We start from the raw sequence: 12125 nt of genomic DNA on the forward strand, positions 1-12125 counted from the left end.
TCTGTTTTCTTCTCTGATTGCTTTGCCCCCTTTCACCATGGCAGCTTCTAGTCCACAGCCTTTCTAGAAGTCTCTCAGGATAATCGCGTGTGTAGTTTGGGTTATTTATCTCCCATCCCATGATCCCCAGGGCTGACTGACGCTCATCTTGGGTCTCCTGCTTTGACACCTGTTATCTATTAACAGTAATAGCTCAGTGTCTCCTTCTGCATAGTTTTTATCTTTTTTCGTCCCATTGTGTTGGCTAGGATCTCTAGAACAGTCCTCTTTCTAGAATCAGCATTATGGCTCTAAGCAAGCTCCATCCCAGCCCTTAGCTTTTGGAGATAGGGCCTCGTTACAGCCTACTTACTTTGAACTTCAGATCCTCAAGCCTCCACCTCCCACGTGCTGAGCTTGCAAGAGTCTCCCATGCTTGGCAAAGCCTTTTAATGCAAATCTCTATTTCTCACCTCCTGCCTAGCCTGCTGAATCTGTATGTTACATCCCTGCTCATTCTCACAGGATGATCTTGCTCATTTTCAGAACAGTTGCAATGGAAGAGAACATTCTTTGCCACTACATCTAAGCAACTTCCTTAAAACTTGTTTTTGGCAGACCTGGGAGATGGTTCACCGGGCATGCGGATCTCAATCCCCACACTCATGAGGAACAGCCGGGTGCAGTAGAGATCAGTAGTGGATTGTGAGGCCAGCACGAGGGAAGCAGAGGCTGCAAGTCCAGGCAACTGGAAGGAATCAGTGAACTTCAGTTTCAGAGAGTGACTGGGGAAGACACAGGACATCCACCATCCGCCCTCCACATACATCCACATAGACATGCCCTTTCTCATACACACAAGCATGACTGTCCTCATGCTTGGGTTCAGGATCCCTGCCCGTCCTCCTCTCTGACTCTGCAATCCTTCCTTTCCTTCCCCTTATCAGCAAGGATTTTCCAGCTCCGCCTCCCTCCACCCCTACGCAGAGCACCTCTGAAGGATCGCCCACATCTGCTCACACTGCCCGCACCCAGACTCTTCTTTCCTGGGCTACTCTAGACCATTGCTCCTAAAATTCCTCTGAAATTGCCTTTGCTGAGGATTATATTCAACACGTTGTCAGACAAATGTGGTGGTTCTTACCCTGAGTCCTGCTAGTACTCACTGTCTCGGCAGCAGACGGCAGCGCTGACCTCTGGGCCCACGTGAGGAGGGTGTGAATGCCAGGTGGACTACTTCATTTATTTTTTTTTTCAATACAGTAAGACATTTAGCTAATAAGATACAAATAATGTTCTGTTATTCGGAAGAAAAAAAAAGTTTTTCTTGCTAATTCAGAATTTACAGTGTGTTAGAAGAAACAGGGTATGTGTGGGATGTGAGTGTGTGTGTGTGTGTGTGTGTGTGTGTGTGTGTGTGTGTAAGGCAACAGCTGTTGGCTTCACAGGTCAACACACTTCCCTTCAATGAGGGTCCTCAAGGTGGGAGAGAGGAAGGTAATAAAGGGAGAGCTAAACTTAATGGGGCTTTGGACGGAAGGAGAGGCTTCCTGTTAGAACCTGGAGCAGTGCGTGGGAAGGCGGGGGCGGGGCAGAGCGAGGAGCCTCCTCAGAGCACCTCCGCGCCTCCACTAGGGATCGGACACTGACTCCCAAAGGAAAGTCTGATTTTTTTTTATAGCTTTCGGGGGTGGCAGGAAGTTTCAGATCACACAATTTTGTTCAGCACAGGGTGTCTGACAAAGAGGTCAGAGAAGCCAGGCCTCACAGCTGAGAGCCGTCACAGCGCTATTGTGGGATATTATTGTAAGATGTGTTACATTTGTCGATGCTGTGGAACATTTGTTTTAATGATGCCAAGATGTGTTGCATTCTCTTTGGTTCAGTTGCTGAACTCTGTGAAGTTGTGTTACTTTGCCTGCCAAACACTTGATTGGTCTAATAAAGAGATGACTGGCCAATAGGAATGCAGGAAAAAGGATGGGTGGGGCTGGCAGGTAGAGAGAAATCTGGGAAAGCAGGGAAGCAGGAATGAGAAAAGGAGAGAGGACACCAGGGGCCAACCACCCAGCCACACAGCCAGTCACAGAGTAAGAAGTAAAGAAAGGTATATAGAACAGAGAAAGCTAAAAGACCAGAGGTAAAAGGTAAATGGGGTAAAGAAAAGCTAGCTAGGAACAAGCCAAGGTAAGGCCGGGCATTTATAAATAAGAATAAGCCTCCATGTGATTTATTTAGGAGCTGGGTGGCGGGTCCCCCAAAAGAGTCAGAGTAAAAAAAACAACTACGCAGTACAGTCTGCTTCTCAACTCTGTTCTGTAGGGAGCTTCACAGACATGGCGTTGTGATTTAGGATGTGGTATCTGGCCTGAATGTGCAGGCTAAATGGGGCTGGACTGGGGGTCCAGATGTACCTCTGCTTTGGGAATGATGGGGATGCCACGTTCTTTCAAGCTTAACTCTAGACCAAATTTATAAAGCGAGGGAATTGAATCTTCCAGCACTGACATTCTGCACCCAATTTACACATATTTCTTATGTATTGCATAAAACTAGCAGCATGAAGACAAATTCTGGTTAAAATGAAACTGCACATGGATCATTTTGCCATTTGAAATCCTGGAAAAGGAGATCTTGTGCCAAAACTCTTTCCACACTTAGATGGTTTTTCCAGGAGATTTGTGCTAAGCACGGGAAAACCAAGACTGAGAGGCAAAGACACACTTTCCTTCCCAAATCCTCCTCTGCTTGCTGAGTGTGCAGTTTGGCAGAAACTTTACTCAGCAAGAAGAGGAAGGAAGACTTGTTCCCAAAAGTCAGAGAAGCAATACATTTCCTTACTTCTCCCACTGAGGGGAAAAAGTCATTATATATCAAGAAATACAAATCTCCAAAGGTAGAGAGGTGGAGGAAACCTGGGGTATTTCTTTTCTATTGCCATCTTGACGACTAAGGGACCTCCATCTTATGCTCAGCATCTATCTTGGTACCTGCTAGCTGTCTGTCTCTAACTCCAGTCTCTGGAAGATAAGTTCTACTCCTTGACCCCCACCTATACATGTCCAGTTGTGACCATTTAATTATGACATGACTGCTTTTTGTTGACTTCTGTAACCTGCTTATGCAGACATTCAGGTACTATTGTTGGTCCCCTTGACCTAATCTTGGCAGAGCAGTACCGCTTTTGACTTGCTTGTGAAGATACTCAAGGTTTTAAATCTCCTTCCCTCATGCCTCTTCGTGTGGTAGCTCCTAATTTGCCTGACAGATTGCTGTCCTGCTAGCAGAATCAATAAACTTAGCTAATTATAACCAGAAGAGAGTCTGTGGTCTTCTCCTGGGGGGGTCTCAAACTCCATAACACTGTGAAGGGACACAATGATGAAGGCAACTTATAAGAGAAAGCATTTAATTGGCAATTTGTTTACAGTTTCAGAGCGTGAGTCTCTGACCATATGGCAGGGAGCAAGGCGGCAGTCAGGCAGGGCTGGGGCTGGAGCACTAGCTGAGAGCTCACATTCTGATCAGCAAGCTGAAAGCAGAGAGAGAATGACCCAGTGTGGCATGGCTTTTGAAATCTCCAAGCCCACCCCACAGTGACACACCTCCTCCCACAAGGCCACACTTCCAATCTTCTCCAAACTGTTCCATTAATTGGGGATCAAGCATTCAAATATATGAGCCTATGGCCATTCTCTTTCAAACCACCACACCTGGCCAGGGGCCTTGGGAGCCAAGGTCTGAATTTTTGCTTTGTCTCATAAATTCTAAACTTGAAGCTGAAGCAGCTGGCAACCCCTATCTTAGTTAGGGTTTCTATTGCTGTGAAGGGACAGACACCACGAGCATAGCAATTCTTACAAAGAAAACATTTAATTGGGGTGGCTTGCTTACATTCCAGAGGTTCAATCCATTATCATCATGGCGGGGAATATGGCGGCACGGTATGGTGCCAGCTACATCTTGATCAGAAGGTGACAGAAAGTGGACTTAGTGTCACAATGAGGGAAGCTAGAGCAAAAGAGACTGCAAAGCCTGCCCACACAATGACACACTTCCTCCAACAAGGCCATGCCTCCTCCAAGGCCACACCTCCTAATAGTGTCACTCCCTTTGGGGCTCATTTTCTTCCAACACCACAGGTCCTCTCCCAAAAGTGGACTAAGGATGAAGACAGGGACAGCCAGGCAAGCCCGGGAACCCACCCACTCCAGTCATACACTATAGGGAGAACCTGCTCTTACTGACTCATACGTGAGCGGAGGTCTTATATACAACGGACACCTCCAGCTGGACCAGGCTGTACTGGGGTTCCTTCCTCTACCTGGAGGAGTGAAGCCACAGGAAGCCTATTGAAGTTCAGTATAATCCTCAAATGTTTGGGTTATAATCGACAGTCCTCTCCACACGAGAGGCCAGTGCGACCTCAGGCCACAGGAAAACCGCAATAGACGAGGACAGTACCTGTGATGTCATAATTACCTAGTAAGCCTGGCCAACCAATCACATAACATGCTTATTAAGCAGTGCTTGAAGCAGAGGGAAAACAGAGCCTCAGCAAAGAAACAGAAAATATGGAGAAGCCAATGGAAATTTCAGAAATGAAAATATACCAAACCCCTGTTGATGGATTCGGCAAAAAAATCAATGACTTGGGAGACTAGAAACTGTCCAATTTCTAAAGAGGAAATAGACTTGAAGTGAATATGTCTCAGAGACCTGTGGGATTCTAGCCAAAAATCTAACAATCATGTTAAAGCCCTATAAGGACAGGAGTAAAAGAAGTACCAGGACAGGGCTCCAAACCCACCAAATCTTGCTAAAGATACCTCTGCTCCAGATTCAAGAAATGGAGCTAAACCCTAAAGTCAGGTGACTTATTCTCATTATTATCAACTTACTGTATCCTTTATTTTATCAAAAATTTATAAGATTTAAACTACACAATAAGTAACCTGGTGTACCCTGCGAGTGGAATGCCATACCTGAGTATTCCTCCACACTCACCAATACAAGGCATGAGTCCCTTCTCAGCAGGGACGCGTTCAGAGAAATGTACGAGAAGATAATCTCTTCATTATGCAAATGTCAGAATGTATTGACCCAAACCCGGATCGTGTGTGACACTGTACACATAGCCTATATGGTCTGTCATAGGTGTGGTTGGTCTGTTACTGATGGTTAGGCCATGTGCTATGTAACAGTGGTTAAAATTATGACTTATAACTAGGTCCCCAGAAACTCAGGGACTCTCAGGAGACTGGATATTGCAGAGATCACAACATTGTCACTTCAGTAGATAAAAAAATGACAAAGTCCCACATGCTTGGAAACTACTAATTGTAGAATTGTGATTAAAAAAATTGGGGGCTGAGAAGTTGGCTCAGCTGCTTAGAACACTTGCTCCTTTTACAGAGGACATGGGTTCAGTCCATGTCTAGGACATAGTATACCCATGTGGGTATAACACACACTTGGTACACATACATACACACAGGCAAATACTCTCATCGAAACACTTTATCCACATAAAATTAAGAAGAATCTTTGAAAGAATTATGACAGGGAACTATGAGCTATGACGAAATGAATGTAGCAGGAAACTACACGTTGAACTATGGTTCAACACTGCACCAAACTTGTGGGACAAAGTAGAAGTTGTGGAAATTTAAAAATCTCGAACGCATATGTGAAGAGGAGAAGACAGGTTGAAAAATCAATGTACTAAGCACCATTCCACATTTGAGGGAGAAGAAAAGTAGACCAGAAGAACTAAAGAAGGCGACAGGAAGGATTACAGAAAAGAGATAGAAGCTAGGAGGTCAAACTTGGCCTATTGTAAGACTGCAGACCTATGACAAAATGGATCAGGGGAAAAAGGCTCAAAAATGAGAGAAATGAAAGGAACATAGCTGCAGATATTAGAAATACAACCAAGGACAAGAACTTGGTGATAATAAAGGTGAACACTCATGATGAATCGTCCTGCGATCACAAGGAAGACGGCACCAGCAACCCAGACACTATCTTCCCACAGAGAGAACTTCAGGTCACAGCAGAAGACTAGTGAACCCCATTACATATGCCAAGGAACAGAAATATCCCAATCGTAAATAAATTATCCCAGAATGACAAATAAGCAAACACTTCTTGGCTCATGGCGTGGGCCGGGGACAGCAACAGACACGAAGGAACAGTATCCAGATTATTCTAGAACAAGTCACTGGGTTTACTGCCTAATTACAGTAGAAAGGAACAGCAAAACAGCGATTCTACAGACAGACTATGAACACGGTGCGTAAGGCGGGGTGCACGTGATGACAGAGCATTTGCCTAGGATGCTTGTGACCCAGGATCCAAACTCAAGACTGAAAAAGAAGGAAAAAAAATTGTTCAAGCTCATTCACTCACTCATAAGCAAGAAGATTAAAACCAGTACGAAATCACATATTCACCAAATTAGCAAAAATTAAGCCAGGAAATAACGACACCCCTCATTCAACTGAGGGATATCGCTGTCATAACTATTTTGAGAACTGTTTGGCAATCCTAATGTTTCTACAGCCCAGCGATCCCTCTGTACTGCTTCACAGCAGCAGACGCTTCCAACAACTCAGATCCTGTCAATAGGATAGATACATGAACGACAACATATTTATAATGAAACACCATCTGTGAGGACCAACAACATAGCTACATCCATCAACATACATTTTTAAAAGCAGCAAATGAAATGACTTTTAAGGATGAATTTCCGAAGTCAACAGTCACCCACATGTTAAGGACCAGAAGCTACAAGGGCAGAGATGGACACATCATTCAGAACTGACACCCACTTCAGGCACTGGCAAGGGCAGCCTGAGAACTGGACATTCATGTTTTTATGTGTTTTTAAGGATTTTGTTTATGTGCACATGTGCACCTCTTCCCTTCTTCTTCTCTGTGTACACATGCCACACGTGTGCCCACAGAGGCCAGAAGAGGGTGATGAATCCCCAGGAGCTGGAGTCACAGGCAGTTTTGACTTGTCCAACATGGGTGCTGGGAACCCAATGCATGCCCTCTGTAAGAGCAGCAAGACTCTTCAGACGGAGTCCTCTGAAGTCATCATCATACATTTATACATATTCTAAAACAAAATCATTTTGAATAGTATAATTAGGACATTTGGTCACCCTTAAAATACCAAGCCTTTACCCTAAGAACTTTGAAATGCTGCCTTATGTGGAAATATTCTCTGCAGATATGAAGAAGGATTTATCCAATAGTCAATGACACCATCTGTTGTAAGGTGAGGGCCCGCTTGTTTGTCCCAGCCTCCTGGCTAGCTTACACCCGAAATAACCACAAAGAAACTGTATTAATTAAAACACTGCTTGGTCATTAGCTCTAGCTTTTTATTGGTTAACTCTTACCTATTAGTTTAACCCATCTCATTAATCTATGTATCACCATGTGGCAGTGGCTTACTGGCAAGATTTTAACCGGTGTCTGTCTTAGGCAGAGGATCCATGGCTTCTCTCTGACTCTGCTTTCTTTCTCCCAGCATTCAGTTCTGTTTTCCCCCACAACCGCCTACCTAAGTTCTGACCTATCAAAAGGCCAAGGCAGTTTCTTTATTTATTAACCAATGAAAGCAACACATAATCAGAAGGACCTCCCACACTACCCCTAAGAACTTCGAAATGCTACTTTGTGTGGAAATATTCTCTGCAGATGTGAAGGATTTATTCAATAGTCTATGACACCATCAAAATTGTCTATAAGAGTATGGAAACGGAAGGACATTACACCATTCTAATAATGCTAATTTTAAAAAGGACCAAAGTAAACTGGGCATGGTGCTATAGGCGGCCTGTAAGCTCAGCACCCAGGAGCTCAACAGGAAGATGCTGCTGAAAGCAAGCCTGAGGTACAAAGTAAATTTCAGGCTGGTCTGGACTAAATGACGAACAAAGGGAGATTTATACACACACGTAGGTGATGTGAGGAGTGGTGGAGATTGGGGTGGAGTGGCTGCTGGACCTGGAAGTCAGTGGCCACATGAAAGAAAAGCGGGGAGTCTTCCCTGGCTCTCTGTGGGGAGTGCAAGCTTCCTGACACCTTTAATTCAGAGGAAAACAGGCTTTACTCTCTTGGTTTCAAACCTGTGAGAGAATAAACTCCTGTTTTAATCCAGTTTGTAATTTGTTCCAGGTTTCGGGAAACTAGTATGCACGGTGAAGAATGGGAAAGAGGTCACAGGACTTCTCAGGGGGCCGGCAGAATCGCGGACGTGTGTGGGCGTCCGGAGGGCCCAGCAGCGCTCAGCAGTCTTCAAGCAGGGCAGAACGGGCTCGGTGACTGACTGGGCTTTTGCTTGACAGGCACGGAGGGGAAAGACAATGGCCTCACACTATGGTATGTCCAGTTTACTCACAGCGATTTACGAGGTAGAGAAGCAAGTGGCAGATGACAGGAAGAGGTGAGGAGGAAGGAAGGGAATCAGTGACCTGTAGGGCGAATTCTGATTGGTCTTCACAGTGAAAACCAGGAGTCAGATACAGGGGTTAATGCTGAAAGATCAGAGAAGCAGAGCAGCCACTCATAGTTCTTACCGCTGTTGAATCCTCTGACCAAAGGGGCGATCCTGTCCCTAAGAATCCTCAAACTGAATGCAATGAGCTCCTGCCTCCTTCTGCCTGTTTTCTCTCTGCCCAGCCATATCCTTCCTGTCTCTACTTCCCTAGTGCTGGGATAAAAAGCGTGTGACTCCCAAGTACTGGGATTAAAGGTGTGAGCCACCACCATTTGGTTCTTTCTCTTTAGACTGGATCAGTTTTGTGTAGCCCAGGGTGTCCTTGAACCCACAGAGATCCATCTGCCTCCTTCTCCTGAGTGCTGGGATTAAGGGTGTGTGCTGTCACTGCCTGATCTCTATGGCTAACTAGTGGCCAGTTCCACACTCTCATCTTCAGGCAAGCTTTATTTGTTAAGCGCAAACAAACTATCACCACAATGAACAGCTCCAGTCCAGTGAAGGAACAGTTGCAGTGGGAGATCTCAGCTGAAAAGCTCAGGGTGAAGTGGCTTAGACGTGGGTGAAGAAAGCAACTCCCCAGGTCCCCATGGTGATTAAGGCGCTAGTCACATTCTGAGGTCTTCAGGTCACAGTGCCTCCTTTTCAGTCAGTTCTGAAATCAACCAATAAGCACAGCAAAATTACTTGGACAGAGGTACTTAAATGTTCACAGTGCCTTTTTCCTGGCGCGTGGCCAAGCAGCTTAAGGCTGCTGTTGGTGAGCTAGCAGAGCCCGCGAACGTTTAAGGTGGGCCCCAAAGTAAAGGATCCTCGCAACCTTTTGTCAACAGGAGCTGCTGGTTCTCAAGCTTGACAATATGCCCGCTATTTGTGGGACTCATTAAAATGCAGATTCCTGGATGCAAAACTCAAACCGTGAACACCAAAAGATACCTGACAGCTTGGATTATTAAAAATTTTATAGACACATCAAAAGCAAACCCATAGGAAAATATGGTTAAATGAACAATTCCAAGCACAAGCAATGAAATCTGTTGTTTGAAAGAAAAAGGAAGAACAGCCCAATAGATTCACTCTTTTAGAATTAGAACCACAATGGTTCTGATTCTAAAATTACACACCTACCAAAAACCAGTACCAGTTCCAAATTCTGAGCATGACACCTAGTGATGAAGAAACTCATCTCAGACACTGTTGGTCCACAACCACTCAGGTAGTTTCTCAGGTTAAAATATCTCTACCATATGATCCAGCTGTTGTTTTTGCTCTTTTGGGGCAGGGGCTGCCACCCAGCTACCAAGTAAATCACACACAGAGGCTTATTTTTAATTATGAATGCCCAGCCTCAGCGTGGCTCGTTTCTTACCAGCTTTTCTTAAATTATTTCATCTATCATTGGCTTTGGGGCTTTCATCTTTCTCTATTCCTGTACACCGTTTCCTGTACTCCATCTATCATTGGCTTTGGGGCTTTCATCTTTCTCTATTCCTGTATACCGTTTCCTGCCTTCTTACTCCATCTCTAGCTCTGTAGCCCCTCAAGTCCTTCTCTTTCCTCTCTCATTCCAAGACTCCTCTCCCAGATTTCTTCTCACATTTATCCTCTCTCCTGCCTCGCTATTGGCCATTCCGCCCTTTATTAGACCATCAGGTGTTTTAGACAGGCATAGTAACAGCTTCAGAGTTAAACAAATGCAACATAAACAAAAGTAACACACTTTAAAATAACATGCCCCAGCAAGCTGTTCTACTAGTAGTTTCCTTTGAAAACTTTACAGAAGTATACGTGTCCACAAGTATGTGTGTCCACATGTATGTATGTGTCCATATGTACACATGCACAGTGCCCACAGAAGCCAGAATAGGGCATTGGAACAGGGGCTAGACAGCTGATACAGGTGCTGGAAACTGAGGTGTTCTTAACTGTTGAGCCACCTCTCTAGCCCTGTGTGTGTGTGTGTGTGTGTGTGTGAGAGAGAGAGAGAGAGAGAGAGAGAGAGAGAGAGAGAGAGAGAGAGAGAGACTCTCTTGCCCCTACCTCCTCTATGACGGAATGACAGGCATGCACTGTCCAGGTGTTTACTATTATAGTATGGACACAGTTTATTAAAATTGTTGTTTGAGACAGGATCTCACTATGTGTTCTATCCTAGTTACAGTCTCTATTGCTGTGATAAAACTCCACGACCAAAAACAACTTGGGGAGGAAATGGTTTATTTGGTTTACACTTCCACATCACTGTTCATCACTAAAGGAAGTCAGGGTAGGAACCTGGAAAGAGGAGCTGAAAGAGAGGCCACGGAGGAGAGCTGCTTACTGGCTTGCTCCCCATGCTCACAGTCTGATTTGTTACGTAACCCAGGACCATCAGCCCTGGGGCGGTCCCACCCACAATTAAAAAAAACGACTTATGACCAGATATTATGGAGACATTTTCTCAACTGAGGCTTCTCCCTCTCTGAAGACTCTAGCTTGTGACAAGCTGACATAAAGCTAGCCAGTACACTACGTAGTCCTGGCTGATCTTGAACTCACTACGTAGACCAGGCTGGCCTTTAATTCAGCAAGGTCTGCCTACTCCTGCCTCCTGAGTGTGGAGTCTAAAAGTGTGTGCCATCACTAATACTTTTTTCTGTCCTTTTTCCCCCCCTTTGAAATAGGGTCTCATTATGTCATCTAGCCTTTCTTTCAACCAATGATTCTCCTGCCTCAGCCTCCTAAGTGCTGAAGCTCTAAGTGTGTACCATCGAGCCTAGCCAAAGGACTCGTGAATGTTCACAGACGGTCACCAGTTCAAAGTTCCAGCAGCCTATTCACCAACAGAGGCACATAAGCAAATTGTGGTAATTTACACAGAACACTGAAAATAAAAATACATATATGTAGTAAGATGAACTCATTTAGACAAAATTCTAAAAAATACTCAGAGACAATAGCTGCTGGAGCGTGGGTCAGGGTGGGGGCCACACGGATACTGGTTCATTGTCTAGACGTGGTGAGCATCACAGATGCATCTCAATATTAAACTGTATACCTCAGACATGCTTATGGGCCAACTATAAATGACATTAAAAAAAAAAGTTTTGCCAGATAGGGTTTCTCTAGCCCTGGCTGCCCTGGAACTTGCTCTGTAGACCAGGCTGGCCTCACACTCAGATCCGCCTGCCTCTGCCTCCAAAGTGCTGGAATTAAAGGTGTGAGCCACCACCGCCTGACTCTAAATGCTATTCTTATCCAAAGCTAAACAAATTCCAAAATAAGAGACTCATGACCATTCTTAATGTGACTAGTTTAATTCAACTAGTATTTCCCACTGAGGTGTCAACTCTACAAAGAAACAACTGATACTAACCAGAGTTTAAGTTACTACAGCATCGCCACACAACAGTAAAAATATGTGGTTACAAGTCTGCACTGAAGCCGTTATCACCATGGCAGGCCAATATTTATTTTCTACTTTTAAAAGAGATTTTCTTGACAACTAGATAGAGGATGATAATTAAAAAGTTTAGTTTAATTTCCAAACATAATAAAACCATCAATATTTGCAGATGATAAACATTAAATACCAGACAAATTTACATATTAAGAACTCAAGGTTTAAAAACCTGCCAACATCTATTAA

This window comes from Myodes glareolus, chromosome 11 (genome assembly GCF_982192425.1).
Source record: "Myodes glareolus chromosome 11, mMyoGla1.1, whole genome shotgun sequence".
NCBI classification, from domain to species: Eukaryota; Metazoa; Chordata; class Mammalia; order Rodentia; family Cricetidae; genus Myodes; species Myodes glareolus.